This window comes from Lytechinus variegatus, chromosome 8, assembly GCF_018143015.1.
Source record: "Lytechinus variegatus isolate NC3 chromosome 8, Lvar_3.0, whole genome shotgun sequence".
Lineage (NCBI taxonomy): Eukaryota > Metazoa > Echinodermata > Echinoidea > Temnopleuroida > Toxopneustidae > Lytechinus > Lytechinus variegatus.
This window is the reverse complement of record NC_054747.1, coordinates 41,902,381-41,929,479: the sequence shown is the minus strand read 5'-3', so window position 1 is coordinate 41,929,479 and position 27,099 is coordinate 41,902,381. Positions and strand designations below refer to the sequence as shown.

Genomic DNA, 27,099 nt, shown 5'->3' with positions numbered 1-27,099 from the left:
ATGTGCCTTACTTAATCGCTCTAGTTTAATGATCTACTTTACCAACGACACACTAACCTTGTTCTGTGGTTAAATAATTACTATATTAGCTATTCACAACCCAGCGGGATTTTCTGTCATATTTCTTTAGAATCCATGCAGTTTAATGACGATTATTAAGAAATCAATTTCCGACGGTCCCTGGAATTAAGATAAAATCATTCCCTCAGTAATTACGTTATATAGGGGGCTCTGTTTAAACCGCTAACAATGCAGTGCTATTCATTTCTTGGCCTTACTATACGAATATCGTGAGATGGCCCCTTGCCCCTATAAAATTGGCAAAACGTTAGAAAAGGACAATAACGATTTACCGGGGAGGGGGTAAATATGCGTAGGAGAACCTTTCCATCACGTCGTCAAATCACCAAATTACCCTTCATCATGAAAAATGCTTTGGTATTGTTGTATTTATAGTTCATGACCGCCAAAGGCGAGTGGATACGTGCTTGCATTATTTTTTTAATGAAAATGGAAAAGGGGAAATGTAAACAGTACATTAATATTAAAATAACTGAAAAAAATGAATAAATTGATTTTGTAAAATGTTTGGTTCTCGTTTAAAAACCGGTCACAAATGAGGTAGAGTGATGGGTCGATAAAAGCCTGCGAAAATAATTAATGAGAGAACCAAACACTGTCAACCCCCCCCCCCCCCCCTCCAACTAAAAAAAAGCCGTCGACTTTTTACCCCCTCGAAAATTCACATTAAAAAGATATTAATGCGAAATCAGCAGACATTTTTAAATCCAAAAGCCCTTTTAAAGAAACCGTCTTGACTTGAATGTCTTTCCACGTGGGGTGGGGTGGGGTGGGATCATACTTTGCCCTTCAGTTGACCGGCATATTCCATCACAAAGCACTGATGATACATCATGATAAGTTAATGAAAATAAAACGAAACATAGAATTAAACATAGTTGTAATAGAAGAAGAAGAAGGTAGAAGAAGAAGATGATGAAGAAGAACAAGAAGAAGAAAAAATATAAGAAAAAGAAGAAGAAGAAGAAGAGGAAGAAGGAGAAGAAAAAAGAAGAAGAAGAGGAAGAAGAAGAAAAAGAAAAAGAAGAAGAAGAAGAGGAAGAAGAAGAAGAGAAGAGAAGAAGAAGAAAAAGAAGAAGAAAAAAAAGGAAAAGAAGAAGAAGAGAAGAAGAAGAAGAAGAAGAAGAAAAAGAAGAAGAAGAAGAGGAAGAAGAAAAAAAGAAGAAGAAAAAGAAGAAGAAGATGATGAAGAAGAAGAAGAAAAAAAAAGAAGAAAAAGAAGAAGAAGAGAAGAAGAAAAAAAGAAGAAGAAAAAGAAAAAGAAAAAGAAGAAGATGATGATAATGATGATGATGATGATGATGATGATGATGATGATGATGATGATGATGATGATGATGATGATGATGAAGAAGACTGAAGAAATTGAGGGAGAAGAAGGAGAAAAGGGGAATCGGTGCCCCCCCCTCCGGGCAGTGGCGGATCGTTGGGGGCTTAGAGGGAACCTCAAATATTGTGACCCACCCCCCCCCCTTTTCGCTTTTCAAATTTCTCGGTCGAACCCCTTCTTGGTTACAGCTAGATCCGCCCCTTCCTGGGAAAAAGTTCCCGTCAACCCTCTGGGCGCATGCGCATACAAGACTTTAAAAAACACAGCACAGTCATCAATCTTCAATTCAACGTTGAGACCAGTGATGCGGAATGGATGCGATAAAACCGGCCTCTCTCCTCTCATCCTAGCAACCCTCCATTCTCACTTTAGAACGAAAGGCTACTCCAGAGAGGTTTTAGTTATTGATACAGTAATACCTCAGAGTTTTCGTTCTCCATCGATCGTTTTTGTTAATATTATTTCGTCAAAGTATATCAGGAAGAAATAACTCATAACTTTGTAGTTTTCGGTCTCCATCCATCCGTCTTTTCTGACTTTGTTTTCATCAAAGTTTCTTTAAGAAGTATATAGCTCACATTTTGTCCTTCATCCATCGTAGTTTCTTGATCTGTTTCCTTTAGTTTAATCACTCATATATCACTCGAGGATCCTCCGTCTTTATCTTCTGATCCAGGTAAGTTAAAATTTGTGTTTTGAAAGAAAAAAAGTCATTTTTAGTTTGATACTTAACTTCCTCTTATAAAAATTAGAATTAAATATATTTTTCCTCTTCATTAAAACAAAAATTAATCAGTGATCCTGGAACGCTTATCCATTGTTCAGAAAAACAGTGATTTGGTTAGCTTATTCATTTTGGTATTTTTCCCATTTATTCATTTATATATTTCTTATATTTCATTTTTTATTGTTATCGGGAAGGGGGGGGGGTAGAAATATTATGAATAAATCAAAAAGTACCCCAGGATACTGCAAAGACAGCGCCAGTGTTTAAACTATACACCACTGGCAGGTTGGTGTTTAGCCAACAAGATTGTATTTTACACCGATGTTGAATTAAAAGTGTTAGTTCAATACCCTTTGTTGTTGTTTAAAGCACCATGTGTTTATGTTAACACTGCACATTTGGAGATAAAATTTCATGGTGTGTTAAAGAAGTTCACCTTGAAGAAAAGTTTGTTGTAAAAATAGCAGAAAGAATAAAACAAATATTGGTGAAGGTTTTAGAAAAATCAATTAAGGATTAAGGATGTCATAAGAATTTTAAATTTTTGATTTGTGAAGTCATAAGCAAGCAGCTGCCCCATATGTTATGTAAAGTGCATAAATTTCATTTTTTAAGGTTCGTGATGACTTCATTTTGTTTTCGTTTTAGGAATGGGTGAGAAATCATTTTCTATTGATCATGCTAAATGTACATTGAAAGCAATTTTCAATTTTTTGAGAAAATTACATTTCATTGATTTTTACCATCCGATATGTAGGAAAGCTGCTCGCATTAGGACGTCACAAATCGAATAATTGAAATTCTAATATTTTGTTATTCTTTGATGAATTTTTCTCAAACCTTCGGCAATATTCATATTTTTTCCTGTTTTTTTTATAATAAACTTTTCGTCAGGGTGAACTTCCCCTTTAAGTTTGCAAGCCTATACTTAGCTGAGCAAAGAGTCAAACTTGCCGTGTTAAATATCATGATGGCACCATAAACATGATAAAGATTTGCATGCTGTTTGAAGAGAGTATATCTGATGAGGAATCTATCAGACATTGATTTTGTCTTCGCTACGAGACAGGCCCGTTTGAATTTTTTCGAGTTTTTACTTTCAAAATCGGGATTGAAACATTGAGATGGATTCAACTGCACCGCTTAGTCCTCTCCGCGGAGTTGGCGATGTCAAATAGTCACTCAATAATCGCTCAAGAAACAAATGGAAGAATTTATAATAATAATAATACTTTTCTTATATAGCGCATAATAAACTGAAAGTTTCTCTACGCGCTTTACAATAAAGGTTACAAAGTAAACATGCTACAAACAAAGAAAATAGACTTGTGAATTACAGAATTAATATTTAAACTTACAATTATTACCTAATAAATAAACACCTATATACCATGTATACTACACCTAGTTATGAGTTTGAATTATGAATTTAAATTGTTTTGACCATGGTAATCCTATTGAAAAAATAATATACTTTCTGAGAATTAGTATCATAAAACTGCACTTTCTAAACAGCTGCTAAAAGATCTGTACAAAATGCGACAAAGAAATTCTCCTTTTCTGAAGCGGCAGAGGTGGATGTAGCTCCTTGACAATCAGTTGTTTCAATTGATTCTGAAATCTAGATATTCTACCATCATATGACCATCGTATTGCTGCTGACGTAAATGGTTACTACTCTATGTCAACATGGTCAATACATAATGTAAATGTATCCGTTTTATGGAATTAGGAAGGATTTCAACTTCACACTTGGAATGCTAATGAGAGATTCTATGAGATGTGAGAAACCCACACTTTTATACAATCAACACCAACAATCTTGTTTCCGATTTGACTTCATTTTGTTTTGATATTTATTAAGTTAATATATTGTAGAGGCTGAGCGCTTTTATCAGTACGTATCAAAGTGAATTAGGGAGATAAGATAAATGAAAAGATATAAATATAAACCTTTCAAACAGATTGTATGTTTTTTTCTTATTGTGATTGGCATAGGCATGTAATGCAAATGGAGATATGATATATAAAAATTGAAAATACCTGGTATGACCTGATTAAACACGAGGAGACCGAAAAGGGGAGTATGAAAAAAGCTAAAGGGAAAGATAAGGAGAAGGGGGTGTTATCATTCAACTTCCTGTTATCCTTTCAGTCATTCACCTTCACTTGTTTGCAAACTCCCCCAATGTCATCTAAGAATCCCAAAACCCCCCATACCATTTAACTCCTAAACCCTGACCCCCAAAGACCAACCCTCAGTGATGTCAGCTAACTTCAAGGAACAAAAATTCTGAGAAGTATGACTCACACTTCCAGCCCCAGTCACTTGCACAGAGCATCACCACACAACTTTTGATAGACAATTACCTTTAGACCAATCAGATCAAGTTTATATCCCTCCAATCTTATATTGTTACACCACAAAAACTTATGATATAAATAAAACCTCTTGATTATTAGAGATAAGAGATGATAGTAGAACCACAGTCATCCATAGAGACTAACTTCAAGAATTAGACGTCCATCCAATATTATATTAGCTTCAGAATCTTAATCTTAGACTTCAAAATTATTCATCGTCTCCTGTTTTATCTGAATCTTCATTGATATCTTCAAGTACTTCGAATTGTAAACTGTAGCTGATTATTGAGTAATATATACCCTGTGAATTTGAACTGCAAATATCTTTCTCTCAGAGTTCATCATCTGTGTTCATTCAAGCTTCCATTTATATACTACCGATCCCAAACACGACAAAATGAAGGGGAGGGGGGGGGTCTAGGGAACAGCAGAAACCGTTTTCATAGGCATGATAGGTGTAGGGCACGATGACCTAACTCTAAGCTTGAATTATTGTAAAAAATAAATAAATGAAAAATAAGGCTAATTGTATAATTACACAATCAAATAATCTCTTTTGAATACACCTTTAATGATATAGCTTGAATAAAAGAAACAATTTCATCTGATGGAGAAAGGGGAAAATGGCCCAAAGCTAGCTTTGATTGAACCATTTATATACGTGAAAATTGAGGGTAATTGTAGAATTGCGCATTCAAGCAAACTGTTTTCATTTTAACTGTTTTTCCTCTTTCTACACGCCATCTCCTTTTCTCTCGTTTTCAATTTTTTTTTCACCCCCACCCTTATAATAGGTCTACTATCACAGTTGGTGGTCATACTTGTCCCCATACTGGAACTGCAATGCAAAGTCATGATTTGTTAAAATAAAAATGTGTTTTTATTGTTTCGCTAGTAGTAATTGCGATATTTAAACGACGAAGATATGATAAATTCTATCGCGCGTTATAATTGAAAAAAAAGAAAAGCTTGAAATCAAAATAAAATGAAAGAAGAAACTCAACGCATTCAAGAATTTGTAGAAAATCAAATTCCACTTTATTTCTGTTTTAGTATGTAATGATCAACCCAACACATTCGCAGGCTTAATTTCCGAACTTTACATAACGGGCAGTAGGCCTAGTGATACAGTCTTACTCTTACCAACAAACCCGCCCTTGACCAATCAAATCTATTACATTGTTTTGAAGGCATATCATTGGTCGGTTTGGAGTCCGTTTCGTTGGTGCGACTGTAACCATGGTAACGGTTAAGAGGATGTCCACCCCGAACGCGCCAAGTTGGTTTAAAGAAAAAAAAGCAATATGCTATACACACAGCTACAGCAACGAATCCGACTCAAGACCGTTCAAATAACTCCTTGGTTCAAAGCTAATACGTTATTACAACTGGCACATCACCGTTCGGTTTTTTTTTTATCCATTTACTTCTAGTGAATGTGCATAATTGTTGACTCGCACGAGAAAAGTTCTTCTTTACTATATCGTATATAAAAAGATGGAAAGGTCTTTCTTATCTCCTGATTATAATGATTTGTCATTTAGCCTAGTTGGCCCAGTTTCAAGACGTTTAGTCGTTTCTTTCATTAACCCTTTTTCGTCTTTGGGTAATGGTGCATAATTATTAATGGCGTAGTCAGCTTTCAGGAGGACACTTACACAGTAAAGCTGATTAAAATTTCATACAACGCTGTTTACTATAACGTTCGAACAGCCACGCTTAATTTAGCAAGAATTAAAGGAAGAGTGAACTATATGTGGTCTCTCATTGACTTGTGTTATAAATACATAGTCTTAAAATATACGTTTTCAGATATCTACTAATACTACAGAGAAACATTGAACTATATATTTAGAAACTAAACTGTTTTGAGAAGAAAAGTAATTGTTTTGTTACTTGGTAACATATTTATCGCGGTGTAAATGTATTGAGTAGTTATTTAGCATGTTACCATTCAAGTGGATCTTCATTACTAGATTACACTAGCATTATGGGTCAGGAAACTGGCCAGGTATGAGTAGCTGAGGACTTGAGATTGCGCTGTTGGTTCGTATCTGCTTTAAATATTAAAACTACAGAACTTTAGTTTTTAAACACTTGTTTGAACTGAAAAGCTACTACTTTAATGTCATAGTAAACTAAACAGAGCCGGGTTGGTTATAAATTTTAGCCATCGTTTTTGGTGTGTACAACTTGGAGGATACTTTCTTTAAAATTATTATTATTAGCGATCAACTGAAGTCCCTTTTTATTTGAGAATAAAGTTTGGCGATTTTTTTTTTCATTGCACTTATTTATTCTTTCATGATTTATTCTTCCATAATCTTTAATGCATCTGTTTATAACCATTCGTTTATATCTAGATGTATTGAATTAATTGATTAATATGTTCATTTTCTATTCATCCTTGTGATTATCAATACCCCCATGATAGATGTATATTTTTTTAATTGATTCAGCATTTGTATTATTCATTTTTTTCATTGATATATTTTTAATCATCTATTTATTTATCATTATCAATGTTTTTTCATTGGTCATTCAATTATCTATCGTATTCATTTGTTGTTATTAATCTATTCATGTATTTGTTAACGGAAAAATAAACTTTAATCTCTATGAAGAAACAAACAATTATCTATCACCAAGCCTTGTCAGGCCAGGGCTTCCATTTTGTATAATTTTTTACAGTTTGTTTTCTAAAACGATATCAAATCACGGGATCTTACGATGAGAAAACATAAGGGTACAAAACTGCATCTTCAATGAATGAATAAAGAACTGCAGATGACTGTAAATGTCAAAGTCATAATTAATAAACAATGAATTTACCAGGTTAAAAAATGTACTTTGAGAATTGAATATTTAATGAAATTCTACCTTTTCCCTTTTCTCAAATGAATCATTTATGGTATTTAATTTGATTTCATTTTCGTTCTTTCAAACTGATGTCATTTTTTTGTGTGTCGTTTTATTTATCCGAGTGGGTGTTTCATAAAGCTGTTCATAAGTTAAGAGCGACTTTAAGAACGACTGGTGATCTTTTCTTATGGTAAATGGTATACTCATTGGTGATTATTTAGCGCGTAAGAAAGAATCACCAGTCGTTCTTAAAGTCGCTCTTATGAACAGCTTTATGAAACGGCCCCCAGACGACGCTGGGGGACAGGGGTATCCGGACGCCCCTATTATATTGCAAATAGTTTGGAAAAGGAAGGAAAATGTATAGTGAGCATAGATAATGGGGAGAAAGAGAATAAAAGAAGATGAGAAGTCATGCCAGTGTTCACTGTTAAAAAAACAACCCCCAAACCGCTGTTTGACATTTTAAGCACGATGTTTAAGTCCGTTACTCTAACAAGAAGCTGTTTAAACTTCTCTTTTTTCAATTTGTTAAAGTTTTCAAACAGTTGTTTAAAACTTTAAACTATAGTATTGTATAAAGTAGGTAAATGTAGTAGTAGGAGGAGTTGTAGTTACTTCCGATTCTAATTTTGAAATAAAAACATTAGTGATTACAGTCTTGAAAATGTAACTTAAGTATTCAGAATGTTAAAAGTAAATGTTAATCGAATAATTGCATTTTCACCGGCTCGCGCTCGAGGTATATGTGCCATCCATTCCCCTATGACGTGCCCTTCGCCCTGCCATCACCCACTGCAAACTGATTTGAGATGTTGATGGATGCAGGTTTTAGAAGATCAGTCTGGCTTAAGAGATGGATCTCCCTTTAGCATTAATTAGTAGGAATAAATCCCGGGGGTCACATAGCTGTCCGTAAGATAAGAACGACTTTAAGAACGAATGGTGATCCTTTCTTATGAGCTAAGTATCACCAATGAACATTTAATGGCGAATATCATTTACCATAAGAAAGGATCACCAGTCGTTCTTAAAGTCGCTCTTACCTTACTATGCTTACGAACAGCTATATGAAACATCCACCAGGATTCGACAGCTGACCTATATATATATATCAAACCTCGATGCATTTAGATTGAAAATTAATAAATCGTCTGCCTCAACCTATACATAATGCAGATTAAAAGCCCAGGATTGAGGAATGGTGGGATTTGAAAAATTAATGTAAGGAGAACAGGGACATGGGAACCACGTTTCAAGAGGAGATGCTGCTTTGTTTACACCCCTCCCCCTCCTTCTCCCCTCAATAAAAGAGTGGTTCCACTCCAAAATGAAGAGGATTTGGGTAAAAAAAATGACAATGTAAAAACTGACACCAAATGGTGTTAATAGAGGACCACACCCTGAGGTGTTAAAATTACACCCTAGAGATGAAACATAACACCAAAGAGTAAATGTGACAACAAAAGATGTTGTAATAACACCTATAGGTGTAAAACTAAGACCACCAATTTAACACTGGTGTAAAATAAATGCTGTGGTCCTCTATATGTACACCGGTTAACACCACAGTTTTTGCTGTAGACCTGCAAAAAGGGGAAAAATGAAAATACGTTGGCCCTATAATGAAGGGGAAGGACATACCAACTTAATTTCCAGGGGGAACTGTGTATCCTGTATAACAAAGGCTGATAAACTACTGCCCATACAGAGTATAACTCTTGATCAGACTCGGTTTGGGGGATGTTTTGGAACACTTCGCTTTCCATAAAAAGCACCGCCCCAGCATCCCCGCTACCCATGTCGTAAGAAATAGAGAGAGAGAGAAGGGTGATAGACGTGGGGTGGAAACAAAAAAAGGTATGTATAATGATATATACAAAAAGGTAAAGGAAAAGGAAGACTGTGTGCTAGAAAGATAGAGAGGGGGTGAAATAAAGGAAGCGGGATGCAGATAGATAGTGGGGGGCGACCCGGCCCGGGGGCGACTAGGGCTAGAGCCTTGATGGGCAGATAAAAGATGACCCTCATTACGTCATTATAGGGAGAGGGGGAAGGAGTATACGATGAAAAGGTCTTAAGTACTCGATTCATCACCCTGTCATTGTATCCATGAAGGAAACAAATGCGAGGATGTTGAAGGGTAACACTTTGGTAAAAGTAACGAAGAGAAGAGGGAGGGTGAAGACGAAAATTGATGACGGTGAGTTTACGATTTAGAGTAAAGGAGGCTATTATGATAATCAGAGAAAAGATGGAAAGGCCTGACAAAACTTTAAAGGAGAATGAAACCATTGGAACAAGATAGTTTGTGTGAAAACAGAAAAATCAAAGAAAGAGATCAACAAAAGTTTGAGAAAAATCGGACAAATAATGAGAAAGTTATGAGCATTTGAATATTGCGATCACTATTGCTATGGAGATAGCAAATTGGCAATGCGACAAAGATGTGTGATGTCACTTGTGAACAACTCTCCCCATTACTTAAGTATATATTTCACTTGAATTGCCTCTTTTATCACATCTATCCATAGATCATGTGTTCTTTCTACATGAGGGCATGTATTACATATTTTTTAAGAATACATCATGGATAAAGAGTTTGTATCATCATTAGAAAAAGCAAAAAGAGACATTGTAAGGGTATTTTATAGTCCACCAAAGGGAAGGTTGTTCATCAGTGACATCACACATCCTTGTCGTATTGCCAATGGGAGGATCTCCATAGCATTAGTGATTGCAATATTCAAATGCTCATAACTTTCTCATTATTTGTCCGATTTTTCTCAAACTTTTTTATTCTTATTCTTTGATTTTTCTGTTTCTACACAAGCCTATTTGTTCCAAAGGTTTCATTCCCCTTTAAAGAGCGTGTACAGTGACTGCGCTGATCGGAGTGCTGATTTGTCTAGTTCAAATTTGAACGAGAAAAATCAGCACTCCGAAGTTCAGTCACTATATACGCTTTTTAAGAGCTAAATCGGCTCTTCGTACGTAGCTCTTCGTTTTTTAGATAATTGGTAAACGTGAGTCTACAGGTCGAGATAAAAAAAATCTTCTCACTTCAAGGTTGAATATTGCTCAACATTGGCCTTCAAATATAGATTGAGCAGGAGGGAACGATCCGAGTTTGTCTTATCTGCAACTTGAAAAAGAGCAATATTTACCATTCTTCTATGCTCCAAGCTCCAATTTTCTTTCTAAACTTCACCTTTATTATTTTTTCACATCATTCATCACTTCATTTCATATGTGGTGTAGTCGTAAATCAGGTATTTAAGCAAAACTACAAATTAACAAGATTTTAGATAGAAAGTAAATGTAAAAAAAAAATAAATAGGGAAAAGGAAACTTGAAAATTTATAAAAATGCATGTGAATTAAGTACAAACACTATTAAGCTTTTACAAGAATGCGCCGTCGGCAGAGGGGATAACGACTTCCGCAGACGAACAACCCCCCCCCCTCCCCCTAATCTACGATTAATATTGACTTTTACAGTTTGCCTTAAATTAAAATCAATTGAGAATCTAATTTCAATCGGGCTTATGGTTATTGAGGTTAATTTCACAGCTGTTTATTATTTTCTAAAGAGAGAAGTTGATTATGAGAGGACTGTACTCATCAGAAGACGATTGGCCTTAATCAATTGAGTGATAACAATAAAATAAATGGTGACAACATGAATATAGAGAAGCATATTCTTTCCGTCTCTATTCGAGGAGAGAATGTGGTTAGCTCTATTCATTAGGGGTCGCACGGTGAATGACCGAGAGACAATATCATGCATGATAAAGTCTCACCAACGAAACCGGTTCCATACCGATCTAATCTATTACATACAGTACCAGTAGTGTACCTAGGATTTTTAACAGGGGGGGGGAATCGCCCGCAAAAAAATTGACCCCCAAAAAGGTCTTCAACCACAAACAAAGGATTTCGTGCCAGAAAAAAAAATGACAAGCAATAAAAGGTCCTCAAAAGGGTATAAAAGACATTTCACAGCAGAAAAAAATACAAGCAAAAAAAAAAAGTTTTCAACTTCTCGTCAGGGGGGAGGGGGGCAGGGATACGTCCCTTCCATGGGTTCCATGGCCAGTCTGCCCCCCCGTAGGTACGCTAGTGTAAAGTACAGTGCTTACACGCTGCATCGGCTCGCGGTGCAGACCCGAACATTGCCGAAAGCCGGTGCAGACTTGCTTTTTTTATGTGTGTAAACGCGATCGACGCGATATGCAGACATGGCAATTTTGCTCAGATATAACTTCGATAAAAAAATTGGAAAAATATTATAAATGGAGCCAGTGGCGTAATGAGCGAAAAATTAGAGAGGTGGAGATCGAAGCGAGCGAGCCCAAATTTTTACCCAATCAAATACTAACATTTAACTTTGTGATTGATTTATAATTTGATATAATATTCAGGAAATCATATTATATATCTCAACTTTCCGTTCCTTTTCTTTCTTTTTCTTCTCTTTTTTTGTCTTGGTCGTAGAAAATTTGGGGCTCCATAACCCCAAGACACTATGCCAGTGTTTGGAGATTTTACGATAATCCGCCAAAGATATGCATTTGTGTGTGTGTGTGTGTGTGGGTGTGTGTGAAATTAAATGCGACGTGGGCTCCGTAACACAAAGGTTTGCGATGAATTGCAAATATGAAAGAACCATTCTCATAGGTTCCTGGTCAGTATTTTGCGCCAAATTTGCGTGTAAACTTGATCTTGATTGGTCAGTTCATTTAGCGATTGATCACTAATCTTTGTGTTACGGAGCCCAGGTCCCCATTGTATAAAAAGTTGATATGATAGCAACTCTTGCTGGAATGTTAACTACCATGGCAACAGTGAAAATTCTGCTTCCTGGTTGGCTGTTTCATTGAAAGTTGACAGTTCAGCAAGAGTTGCAAGAATAATTTTTTTTTATGAAATGGGACCCAGATCAGAGGCCCGTAACACAAAATTTAGCAATGATTGTAGAACAATTTTCTACGATTGATTGCATTGAATACAATGTACAATCAATCGTAAAAATCAATCGTACGATCAATCGCTAACCTTTGTGTTATGGGACCCAGATTTGGCTTATCGCATACTAGCTCTTAAGATTTACACGTGGGATCCCCGTTTCTCTTTTCATCTCCTCCCTGTACAGGTCCCCTTTCTGACGTCACAATGTCACAGCCTCTATTCGTCCTCGTCCTCTGCTTTGTCACATTAACTGTCTTATTACCACGTGTGTCAGCCTCACCTTTATATCATCTCAATGCACTGTCACTGAGTGAGCCTGATGCAACACAGTTTGAGGTCGAAACAAGAGGCCATCAACCAGAAAGGAGAAATCCTTTATTATCAGGTATTGCAATCGTGTGGATTCTACAAGAAAATTGCTTATTAGTCCTTTTTTTACTTCACGACTTCATATGCTTCTAAATAAAGTATTATTATTATTATCGTCATCATCATCATCATTATCATTATTACTACTGTTGTTGGTGTTGTTGTTGTTGCTGTAGGTGTGGTCATAGTTGTAGTAGTATATAAGTAACTGGTGATGTCAGTTGTGTGGTTAAAGGGATGGTCCAGGCGGGAGATAATTATATATCAATAAATAGAGTAAAATTTACAAAGAAAATGCTGAAAATTTGATCAAAATTGGATAACAAATAACGAAGTTATTGAATTTAGAGATTTGCATTATTCCGGTTCTAGGCATGTCTTTATGAATATTCATTAGGTGGGCTGATGATGTCATATCCCTACTTGTTCTTTTGTATTTTGTTATGATATTAGGTTTATTACAAAATGTTCTACCAACAACTTAAACAATTGGATTGACAACTGATTAAGTGCCTTAGTTATTTATTGCCGCAACTTATTTCATCGTAATAGAGACACATCATTTACACATTTATGAAAAATGAAACATTTATGATTTCATGTAGTAACATAAGAAAAGGGAAAGTGGGGACGTGACATCATCAGCCCACCTAATACATATTCATGACGATATGCATATAACTGTTTTCACAAAAGACAAACTTTAAAAATCAATAACTTCGTTATTTGTTATCCGATGTTGATGAAATTTTCAGCATTTTGCTCTGTGACTTTTACTCTATTTATTTATATATAATTTTTTTCAGCCTGGACCATTCCTTTAATAACACAGTGGTTGTTGTTAATGAAAATAATCATTTGCATTCATCATTACTTATATTTGTTTTCTTCAGGTAAATCTCGTATGTGCTTCGCTTCTGCCAGTCTTGTTTGCGTGTGTGATTTACAAGGACGACTTAAGGGCTGTTTCAGGGGACCTTCGGCTGTGATGGCCATCCGAGGGATCGGTGTATGATCAGGACTCTACAATCAACACTTATCTACTGAATTCTCTAATTCCAAAAGGCTTCATGAAGGGGACAATGGGTTTCTTTACGGAACAGGACGATAACTCAATGACAATATCGAGCTTTTATAATGTACATTGTGATTTCCCGAGGTTAACCCGACATATCACCACATGTGAAATACGGGATATCATCTAGTGTACCACATCCAGCAAATACATTCACACTCACATTGAAGGATCAACTATATTTTTGAAGGATCTGATTGGACGTAAAGATGAATCGATATAAACATGATAAATGAATCTGTTTACAATGAAGTAGTTGTATTCATGATGATACTACTGTAATAAGACTCATTTAAAACAGGTTTTATCAAGATTTTATGCCGAAGTACGACTTTGCTTGGTTTTTATTAGATTTTTTTTACTTTTTAATTGCCCCCTCTTTTTAGGGGAGGGGCTTTAGGCCTATTTTGGCAGTTATTAAGTGTACCAAAAAAAAAACATTAATATTTTGGGATAATATACACAATCATTATGGATCCGATTACTGAAGTCCCCCAATACGGGTATGATTTTGAGTTACCCTTGTTTGTGTGTTCCAACTGAGTCACCAAGCAAGAATATCTATAATTAAATTGAACAGGCTAATAACATAGAAACTAGAATGTTCTCTCAACAAATCGAATTAATAACTTTCTCCCACTGACTTTCAATTGTTTTGAATTCTACCCTTTTGAAAGTGAAATCTGTGTGAAACGTTTATTTGTTCACTCTTAATTCACTCAAAATTGAGTAATCCTTGACGTCACTACCAAAGGGAATTAAGAAAACACCCTTTTCACCTTTTTAAACAGACCTGTTCTGTTAAAAGGCAGAAAAATTCCTGTTTTGTGAATTTACAGAATGATTCTGTTATTGCTTTTTGCAGAATCTTCTCTTTTTCTGTAAAATCGGGTTTTTTAACGGTGTAGATTTGAAACTATTTAATATTCATATCATGTCTAAAGATTCCATTATCATAACAGTGACTCGGAGCTACACAGCAAAAACTATGGTGTTAACCGGTGTACATAGAAGACCACACCAGTTATTTCACACCGGTGTTAAATTGGTGGCGTTAGTTTTACACCTATAGGTGTTATTACAACACCTATGGTTGTTACATTTGCACTCTTTGGTGTTATGTTCAATCTCTAGGGTGTTATTTTAACACCTCACGGTGTGGTCCTCTATTAACACCAACTGGTGTCAGTTTTAACACCACAGTTTTTACAGTGTAGAAAAGTGGGTTTATTGTTATTTCATCATCCGTTATTTTGTGTAAATTACATATTTCGTATCGTATCTTTCTTTTTCCCCCGAAAGTCACTCCAGTATTTACACACGTGTGGCCGATTTCGAATAAACTATATTTATAAATCAATTTTTAATTTGCTGTTCGCGTATTTTTTTCCAATATAAATCATTGTAGTTTTTAGCCTGGAGTTCCCACTGAGCTGGTATGGAGTAGGGACACGAAAGGGAGAGAGAGCTCTGATCCCCCGGTCTGACCCGGACTAGCGTGAAAGCTGTAGCTATAGTAATAAAAAGCTTTTTAGTGGATGATAAGATCAGATAGAAGGATTGAGGTGAGGTGGTGTAAATGATGCCCAAAATAGCAGGTACTCTAGACCTTACTAGAGGATCAGACGAAATACCTGTATCGAAGACAGCCGCATTATAATGATGGCGATTATTATGCTGAGCAGGCGCGACACGTCAGGATAGGAGAGGGCAAGGGACCGGTGGCCTCTTTAATTTTTCAAGTCAAGAACTAAAAGGGAAAATAAAACAAAAATAAAAAGGGAGAGCGAAGTAATAAGAGCACAACTCCAATGTTCAATTGAGAAAAATAGGTCTCCTTGCTGCCAGCCCACCCCACCCCCTTCCCCTGTAAAATCTGGCGGAGCCCCTGATGTTGAGAAGGTGTTGCTGCAGTCTTAGATGTGATTTTATTTTTATTGAGGTTGCTTACGACGATGACGGAGATGATGATGATGATGTTGGTGATTGTGGTGATGAGATGATGATGATGATGATGATGATGATGATGAGAATGACGATGATGATGATGATGGTGGTGGTGGTGATGGTGACGATGACATTAATGATGATGATAATGGTGATATGATGGTGTTGACGAAGATGATAATCGTGGTGGTGGTGATGATGATCATGATGGTGATGGAAATGATGATGACGATGATGATGGTGGTGATGGTAATGATGATGGCAAAGATTTCCACATATTTATTTATGTATTTATTTATTTATTCACGTTTTCTTTAAAAGACAGGGTAGTCTCATTCAAGCCAAAGGCCTGCTTTACAAGGGAGCCCTGTCAAAGTGTACATACATGATTTACATAACAAATACAGAAATAAACACAGTGAATGAAAATAAATAAAACAAAAAGAAAAAATCATAAATGAAATGATTATAAAACAACGAAAATAATATATAAACACAAAGACAAAGTAGATGGGCAAGTACAAATATTCGCAACCCCTCCAACGATTAGCACTTTGTTATATAAATTTTATTATATTTCATTGGGGAAAAAATACCTCAATTTTTTTATATTAGATTTGAAATTCATCCAGATAAAATTCTGATAGATTTTCCCGGCCAATATTTCCCCTATCTTTCTCTTTTTCTTCACTTCTTCGCACTTTCCTACTATTCTCTTTGTTTTACGAATAACTATACGAAGTGGCATAACATATTTGGAGGGGGTCGGATATGGCGTAGGGGGGAAACATCTCCAACAAGCAGCGAGTGATCGAAGCAGGCGAGCAAAATCTTTGCCCTTTTTGGTACAAAAAATATTATGAATTCTGACATGACATTCTGAAAACAATTATGATTAACCGATTTCCTTTTGATTTTATATGTTTTGTCCTCATTTTGATTTCTTTGTTTTGTGGGGAGAGGGTGTCCATGGCCCACCCCCAAGCGCCACCCCCCCCCCCCCTCCCACTGTACGTCAGTGATGATAAAATCATATCATTTTCTTGTTATTTTTGGATATCGCCTCCCGGCAGGCCTAATCGGAATTCCAAACTGGCAACAATCGATTTCATAGTTATACGGATGAATTGCGGCTAAATTTGAGCCATAAATATTCCCCGGCGCCCCAAAGTATTTCTTCTAAATCCGTCCAACAGTATACAGTCACTAACTTGTAAGGACATTGGCATTTTAAGCACGTGTTAAATTTCCCTTTTCATTGATAAAATCAGTCGATGTAATCGGTTTGGTGACGGCGAGGCCACCGTAGGGGGCGATAAATCGATAACACCCGACAATATCGGAATACAAGTTAAGTATTAAGTTACAGGTAGGAGAGAGAATGTAGCAATCTTTCTACTGCAGTTACGCGTGGGCGAATCAATGCCCTAGAAAATGTACCTCCCCAAAGCGAAGAAAATATGATAGCATATTTTTTAATTCAAGAAGAGATACAAACCAAGACAAGGAAGATACAGAATCATATAATAACAAAAGAGAGGTGGAAATCCGGGCGGAAATGAACTGACAATAACAACAAAACGGAATATTATAATTATTTTACTCCCTTTCTTTTATTTCTCCTTGTTTATCTATTTTTTTCTAATGGTGAAACTTAAGGTGGCATGATCAAAGGTCCCCCAGCCCTCTCGCCATTTAGAGGCCAGAGAAATGGGGGGGGGGGAGAAGAAGTATAAGAATAATAATAAGAAAACAATATCAAAATAAAAAAAATAATGAAGAAAGAGCCACAGAATCCAGTGAAATCAACAATCTTACAAAAATGATATTTAGTTTATAGTTTGCCACACAACCCTTGCTGAAAAGAAACAGTTTATTCCACAGTGTGTTCTAATGCAGTGTTTCCACATGTGTGTTCACATTACGTTCACAGTGTACAACAGACAGAGAGAAATCATTTTTAAACAGTTAAAATATTACATCCACAGAGTCCATTAAGTGAACACACTGTAAGCACTCACATTGTAGGTCCATGGCAAAGACGGTTCACACTGTCAGAGTATCACCAAACTGTAAAATTTGATCATAATTTCTCACTGTGAATCACATTAAATTTGTAAACACACTATGAACATAATGTGAGCACACTATGATCAAACTGTGAATACACTACGAACACACTATGAACAACACAGTGTGAGCACACTGTGAACACACTATGAACACACTGTGAACACACTATGAACACACTATGAACACACTATGAGCACAGTATGAACACACTATGAACACACTGTAAAAACACTATGAATACACTGTGAACACAGTATGAACACACTATGATCACACTATGAACACACTGTAAAAACACTATGAATACACTATGAATACACTGTGAACGCTCTATGCGCACACTGTGAACTCATTGTGAACTCAATGTGAATAGACTATGAACACATTCTGAACACACTACGAACACATTGTGAACGCACTATGAACACACTATGAACACACTGTGAACACACTATGAACCCACTATGAACACACTATGAAGACACTATGAATACACTGTGAACTCATTGTGAACTCAATGTGAACGCACTGTGAACACACTGTGAACACACTATGAACGCACTGTGAACACACTGTGAACACACTGTGAACACACTATGAACGCACTGTGAACACACTATGAACACACTATGAACGCACTGTGAACACATTATGAACACACTATGAACACACTATGAACACACTATGAACACACTGTGAACACACTATGAACACACTATGAAGACACTATGAACACACTATGAAGACACTGTGAAAACAATGTGAACGCACTGTGAACACACTGTGAACGCACTATGAACGCACTGTGAACACACTGTGAACGCAATATGAACGCACTGTGAACACACTGTGAACGCACTGTGAACACACTGTGAACACACTATGAACGCACTGTGAACACACTATGAACACACTATGAACGCACTGTGAACACACTATGAACACACTATGAACACACTATGAACACACTGTGAACACACTGTGAACACACTATGAACACACTATGAACACACTATGAACACACTATGAAGACACTGTGAACACACTGTGAACGCACTATGAACGCACTGTGAACACACTGTGAACGCAAAAGTATGAACGCACTGTGAACACACTGTGAACGCACTATGAACGCACTGTGAACACACTGTGAACGCACTGTGAACACACTTTGAACACAATGTGTGAATATGTGATGTTCCCAATAGGGTTTATTGCTTGATATGAATTCCGATATGAAAATACTGAAAGAGGGTCAGCGAGATTAAACTGGACTACTAAAAGAGACGATACTGACCAAAGAAAGGAGTAAAATTATGACGTAAAAACTGATTTCTTTCATTTATTAATACATGACGCCAAACCCGATTTTCATTTTTTAAAGACTGTTTTATCACTCCCCCCGTCCAATGACGTAACCTGTTGTACTGTGTGTGCCCTAATTTCTATCATACCAGTAGAACCATGGGCCTCCGAGGTAATAGGACAATTATTTCATTCGATTTTGCTCTTTCGACCGTCTTTAACCGAATAATTAAGTCGAATAATATTATTGATGCTATCTTCCAGCCTCAAGGGTGTTACACTTAACGCTTTTCTCTATTTTCTGTTCATGTCTACCGTTCTCTATTTTAACTCTGAAAGGGAAAGCAAACTGAATAACACTTATGTGGTCTCTCATCGACTGTGTGATAATAACCAATTAGTCTTAAAATATACATGCATTTTGAAATATCAATAAAGATAAATAATTATCCTACGATATTATTATTACACTGCAAAAACTCTGGTATTGATTTAACGCCAGCCCGGAATCTATATCTCTACACAAAATGCACAGAAGTGTTAAACAAACCCAGTTTCGTTTTGGTCTTACATCCTGATCAGATAGGTGTTTGTACAACACCAATTGGTACTAAAACAACATCGATTTGAGTCCAAACTGGTGTTGTTTCAATATATACTTCTCTGGTGTGGACATATATAGATTCCGGGCTGGTGTTAAATCAACACCAGAGTTTTTGCAGTATACAGAAAAACGGAGATATTTTCGAGAAAAAAGTAGGTGTTTTGCTACTCCAGTATCTGGTAATATAATATAATTAATTAGTATGAATGTATTCAGCGGTGAAATATTATGTTATCATTCAAATGGGCCTTATCACAAGACTGCACATCTCAGACGACTGCATTGCACTGGCCAGATGTGAGTAGTTGTGAACTTGAGGGGGCGCTATTAGAGGTTGCTGGTTCGTTGCTGTTTTAACATGTCGCTATCACCAATGGCATCAAATATCATGCTAAAAATCCAATAGAGCTACATTTTGTCGGGCACGTTTAGAGGTAAACAATTTCCCCCTGTAGTTTCATTCAGGTCTGATCACCGCGCTGCGCGATACTTCTCTAATAAAATAATGTTCAGTTGGCGTTACGTAATGTGCATACTGAATAATTTATGAATTGAATGATATATATATTTATATGCTCTATTATCCACTCAACCGTCATTTCTCAAGCTTGAAACACCACGAAAATAATATATTTGATATTCGGGGGTGGATCCAGGATTTCCAATGGGTGGAGGCATTTTTGTACAGGAACAATATGACAAACCCAAATAAAATGGTTTTCACAGCCAAATCGAGGCCATTGTCTTGCAAGAAAAAAATTGGCAAGCCAAAGAATGGTCCTTACGAGCATAATTATGCATGACTTATTCCTCTCAAAATAATTTTGTTGCCTCTCAAAGGGGGGGGGGGAGGCCGGATGTGCCCCCCCCCCCCCGATCCGGCACTGTTAAAATTCAACACAGTCAGCAGAATAGGGATCATATTTTGTGGTTTGAATCAATTTCATTAAAAATATCATATACACACCCCCTTTTAGAATTTAATCTTCTAACTGAATTTGGAGGTTTGCCGCAATACTGTAAAAAAAGTGAAACTATAAGGAAGAGGGGAATATGATATCTGTTAGAGCAAACATACTTCATCTTAAAACATTCTACAATGCGTATAAAAAGGTGTACACTTTGAAGAAAATTCCATAAACTTATTATTTTCTGATTTTTCCAGTCATATACTGATACAGTAAGTGAATGACGATATGGCCGTCGACATGTCGACGGCCATATCGTCATTGCATTCAAATCGACATTCAAATTGAGAGAGCAACACTTCCTCTAAAGGTTTGTGAAAAAGATTTGCACAAAAATGATTATCATTTCCATTGACTAAAAAAATAGAAATGTAGATAGTTCAGTTCGTTTTTCGCTTTTGTTCCTTGACAGTGTTAAAATCAGCATTTCTGCGCAAAGCGATTTCTGCGAGCTTTACCAAAAATGGCAGAGCTCACTAATGTATTACAGTCTGTCAAAAATATATTTTCTTCTGATAGATGAAACCAAAGTCCAAGAATATATGAGAAAAAATTATCCCCATTATGCATATTTTCAATGGCCTGGAATCAACTCCCTAACGAAGTTGTCAGCAGTACATCACCAGAGGTGTTTAAAGCCAAGATCGAGGAAAGGCACCTACGTTTCGACTAAACTCATTTGCGCCCTCTCCTAACCCGGTGCATTATACCTAACGGTCCTGCACTGTACTACATCCAGATCCAGATATTTCACTTAAATTTCCAGGACCTTTTCAGTGTTAACGTTTGCCTTTCCGTGTTCCGTTCATGCGTTTCCCCGAATGCCCACAATCATTATATGAACGTCAAGATTGTCTTTTTATATAGTGTGTTTCTGTCACTTTGTGCTGAAATACCCAGTGAAAGGTCATGTGCGTCATTATTGCTCTATGCAGATAGAAAATCTATCCACAAATGTAAAATTATGACGTCAAATTGGTTTTCTTCATTTTCTTTACAAAACAGTGGTTTTTCAATGTTTCAACAGAGTTATTAATTCTTTTATAACTTAATGCATGTGAAGTCTCCTGTAATCTGCTCTCCATTTCAATGATTCATAATCCCATTTTGTTTCTTGTCAATAATAAAAAAAAAATCATGGATTTTACAAAGAATGTGATTGATATCTTGATTGGGTCTCTATAGATTTCGTGGATCGCATAAATATTTTCCCTCTGACAGTTCACCAGATTTCTGCATTATATCAATTCCTATTCTTTTTAAGCTTCCATGAAATACTTTCGAAAAATGACCCCCCCCCCTCAAAAAATGTGTCAAATGCACAAGAAAAATTGTGATGTGGATGGGTGTAGAGGGGCATCTATCACCCAACTTTGATGTTATATGTTTCTTTTTGTGTTATCACACCCCCCACACACTTTTCCAAAATAAAACCGTGTACAAAAATATAGAAGTGACCATCCGGTTGTAATTTCTTGCATGTTCAGCCCCCCCCCCCCACACTTTTGGCTCAGGCTCACTCCCCCCACTTTCAAAATTTTCGGCTGCTGATATACATACTGGATACAGAACTACAAAATACAAAATACCCACTTTTAGCGTAACATAAATATTTTACTTTGAAAATTGCACTATTGCCAATTATTACATTCTGAATATAAGTAAAATCTTATCAACAACGAAAGCATAGGAAACATACTTGTACATCGTGTTTGAAATCTTCAAATGCATTTTAAAAGAATTATTTAGCCTCATATTAGGCTCGTCAATTTAAAGACGCAAACAGATAACAGATCAAGGAGAGAGAAAGAAGTGTTTTATTCATGAAAAAAATAAGCCAAATGTTTGAATTTACTGCATCCATCATTCCTTTCACAATTCAAGCATTTAAAGTGATAGAACGACGTCACTTTTTGAGCTGATTAATATCCCGAAAATTAAAGATTTAATCTTTGCGGAACAAAAATGAGCTACATGAAGCTATATTAGGAACGCTCAAAAGTTACACATGCTAAATTGGAGCTATGAACTTTTTGACAAAAAAATATTCCACATAAGTTTCATGCTTTAAAATTCACTAATTTGTTTGTTTTGGAATAGGATCAATTACAACTACATGTACATGCAGATTGCTACATGGCATTGGATTTCAATTATACATTTACATACATTATTGATCAGTATTTTATGTTTAATTATAAACATTTTAGAATTAATAGTAAAATACAAATGCACGCAGAATCTTTTAAACTTGCTTCCAGCTAACACATTACAAAAAAATAATTGAAAAGATATTTGTAATCTTTGTCTTTGATAACAGGGGGGCCATTTCATAAATTGTTGTAACTTTGCCATAATGTTTACTACCATGGTAACAGAACTAAGCAGCCAATCATAATCAAGGTTACCATTACCATGGTAGTTACAATGGTACATTGTAGTTACAACTAACAGACCCAAGAAGTGGCTCGAATTGGTGACAAAGTTTTATTGTTCCCTTGTAGAAAACAGATTACATGTAGCATACTTTTTAAGTTATAATGTGATATTAGAGTACTCAATGTTAGAAAATGGGATAATATTCATCACCATTCTTTCAGAAAATGGAGGATATTATTTCTATACATTTACCCTTAACAAAGTAAGAACACATAATACACGTAATGAACAATTGAATACGTTCAATGACAAATATAACAAAACAAAAGATTATAAATTACCAGTAATCATTACTAGTTATATTTAATAGCAAATAAATATTTATTTCAAACATACATGTATACATTGCACACTTCAGTCTGATTATAAAGTCAACCTTCTCTATAAAGACAAATAAAGTAAAAGTAGTTTTCGGATCAAAAAGCACAAAGCATGTTTTACTTTACTACATGTAGTTACTTACCGGTAGATGAACAGATTTCTGTGACCTCAATAGAGCCAAAACTTTTGGGATCATTAAAATCTAGATACCAAACTTCAGAACAGTTTGAGTTAAAAGAGGAACAGTACAGAGCATTGATTGAATCAATCCAGGGCGCCGTAACACTAAGGTTAGCGATTAATCGCTAAATGAAATGAGCAATCAAAATCCTTGTTTCATGCGCATTTTGCTGAGTAGACTGACTATGAACCAATCAGAATTGTCCTTTGAAATCAGCGATCAATCACTAACCTTTGTGTTACTGGACCTAGGTCAGTTCCCAGGGTCTCATCTTAGGTGCAATTGATCTAATCAACCACAACTATGGCAAGCCAGTGCCTACTTCTAACATGCATGTTTGCTCAATTTTTTTTCAAGATTTGATGCATACTCCTTGTCTTTTTAATTTGGTACATTTCCCCATTGTTTACAAAGGACATTGTGCAAATTTTCTGTATGGAAAATTACAACATGGATGGATTTCCATATACATGTACGTGTAGTCGAGTTTGATCGGATTGTTCACAATTCTTTGTATTCTACGTATGTCAGCACTACATAAAAGGCTGACTAAGGACATGACTGCCTCTCCAGCCTGTTTGACCCCTTTTAGGAGAGTTGGGACAAGTTTCATAGTTAAGAATAAATTTAAGAACGACTACTCGACTAGTGAATCTTTCTCATGTACTAAACCATTGCCAATGAACATTTTGGTGTACATACCATTTACCACAAGAAAGGATCACCGGCCGGTTTTAAAGTCGCTCTTAACTTTAAGAGCCAGGGGTGAACCTTTCTCAGTTCTCACAAGTATCATGCTTAATAATCACCAATTAATCGTGAATATCATTTCACAAGAAAGGATCACAAGTCGTTCTTAAAGTCACTTTTAACGTACGAACAGCTTTATGAAACACCCCTATAATATCAAATGATTCTTATTAGAAAAAAAACATTGATTGAAATACATAAAACTCACATCATAAATAATATTCAGCATGTTGTTGAAAAGAAACTTTAAAGAAAAATTGTTTTGAATGTTAATTGTTGCCAACTTAGGAATTACAGAAATTGCCCGGCATCAAATTCAGATACAATAAAGCAATATCGCAGATACAGGATTTTCATTTGTACCGGTATTTTTAAGAATCGTATTCAAACAATGGTATTACATGTGAATATAAAAGAAAAGAGCAATGAATGAACTTTAAATACAACATTGTAATTAGACATAAATACAAGTTGTGGTCATGAATGAAAAAATTCGAACAGAATCCAATAAAATTACCAGCAAAGTGTTTATGCCAAATAGCTCTCGAACAAAATTAGCAAAATAAACACGGAATTCCATCAACTGTGAAGTATTTTTTCAAGCAATATTAATACACTGTCTCACATATAGGTAGTGATCATCAGAATCATCTGGTTTTTAGCTAAGATTTCATGATTTCACAAAGGCAAGTTTACATTAATGTCCAAGATCTAAATATATATCGTCAATCAACCTTGATTTAAAAGACTTTCTCATGAAATAATTGTTTGCTGCAACTACTAGAATGTGTGTATTGGCATCTTATAAAAAAACAAAGGAATTTGGAAGCTCACTGTTCAAGGCACTTTGATGGCAAGAAAGAAAATCAATCTACATATTACTATACACTGAACCCATTGCCAAATGGATTTGGGTGGATCCTGTACAAAGCCTATCAAAATTACAGAATTAAGTAGGTAACGGATTAAGTTAATACTATATCAGTCCAGTAGTCCACCTTCTTTTGGACAAATACATGTAATTGCCCAGGTTGAGGCAATGTTTTCTCTACAAAGTTAACATTTTATTGAATAAATCATTTTTTGTGAGTGTACTGACAATGATATTGAATAATAGTTGGGTCTATAGTATTTTGTTTAGGGGGGCCTGAGGGTACACTGCTATTATTATCGCATTTATTGCATTCAAGGAGTTTCTTCCTACCGGGTACCCATTCACCTCACCTGGGTTGAGTGCAACACAATGCGGGTAAATTTCTTGCTGAAGGAAAACACACCATGGCTGGGAATCAAACCCACGTCCCTCTGATTGTAAGACAAGAGACTACGATGCCCCTACAGTGTATGCTCTAACCCATAATTGGAGACAAGGGTGGATCCTTCAAGTCCCCCCTGACATTTTTTTGTGATAAATCTTTAATGTCAAAGATAGCACTGCCTTGATTTAAAACTTTTTCCTTCCAGTCTTCGATAACGTTTCAGACCATTTGGTCAATTATTGGTTTCAGGTGTCAAGCCCAACCAGAATTAAAGCATTGTCATACGGGCAAGGAAGTGACAGAGTTACATCGCTTTCTCAATGGTAATAATTCATAAATAATAATAATAATACATGATATCTTTATTAGCGCCATTTCCACTTTGGTAACTAAAAATGTTCGAGGCGTTGCTCATTCCTTGAATACTCATTTTACCAATATGCAGCATACATTTTTCAAGATCTCTCATGCATAACTATACAAGTTCCTGCCTTAATAATATAATAAATTGATACTTTCAATCTGAATTATTTCAAGCAAGATAGATAATTCTTCTGATTACATCACTGCAATTGATGTTCCACTGGTCTTTCATATAAGGTAAATTGTGACTTGGTCTATTCCCACTTTGTCTACCTACCGTTTGGTCTAATCAATATGGTCTGATCATAATTTGGTCTGATTGCCACTCAGCACATTTACTGTTTTGTCTATCTCTTGCCTTGTCTTTCCGTTAATGCCCACAATCATTATATTGATTATTATGACATATGAATGTCAAGATTGACTTGACCTGAATTTTGCCCGGACCGGCAGGTGAAATACACCGGGTGAACACCCCACTCTTTGACGAATAGTGTATTGGTTTTAATGTGCAGAGGTTGTGACTCTCCTATACACGGGACCAATATTTGCGACCTTTCCGATGGACAGAGTGTTTTCCAACTGCATTCACACCTGCACTGAATACTGTGGTGAGGCATGCCTACAGACAGCGCAATAGCATCAGATTTTTGTTAGTTGCGTGTCAGCATGAGCGGGACTCAAAACCCTCACACTGAGATCTACGACCCTATCAGAAGCATGCACTCTAACCGACTGAGTTATGCTGCCTCCCTTTCAGTTAGGCTATTACCCATTTCATCTCATATCTATTCCATCTAACACCACTTACTACATATATATGATTAAATTAAATTACAGTCGGGGCCTGCATTTTTACAAGCTTGCTTTCATGTTGGCCCCATCACATTTCTTAAACTTAAATTAAGCTTCTACCTTAGAACTCGACTGATTGTATCATTATATTATGTAATTATATACTTCCCAATGGTTTATGATTTAATAGTTTACTTTATTGTTGCTGCTTTTTATATGAATCAGACGTCAATATGAGAAATATGAAAATAACTGAAATGGAAATTGAAATTAAATTAAATGTTTGTGAACCAAATTTTAATTTGACATTGTGCAA

At 35.9% G+C, this 27,099-nt stretch overlaps 1 long non-coding RNA gene across 1 annotated transcript; it reads left to right on the top strand.

The window, feature by feature from the left end:
- The first annotated feature begins 1,684 nt into the window (after positions 1 to 1,684).
- On the top strand, positions 1,685 to 13,919 carry LOC121420536. The gene is made up of 3 exons (XR_005970777.1): positions 1,685 to 2,087; positions 12,519 to 12,719; positions 13,597 to 13,919. It is a non-coding gene; the product is annotated as an uncharacterized LOC121420536 (long non-coding RNA).
- The last annotated feature ends 13,180 nt before the right edge of the window (positions 13,920 to 27,099 follow it).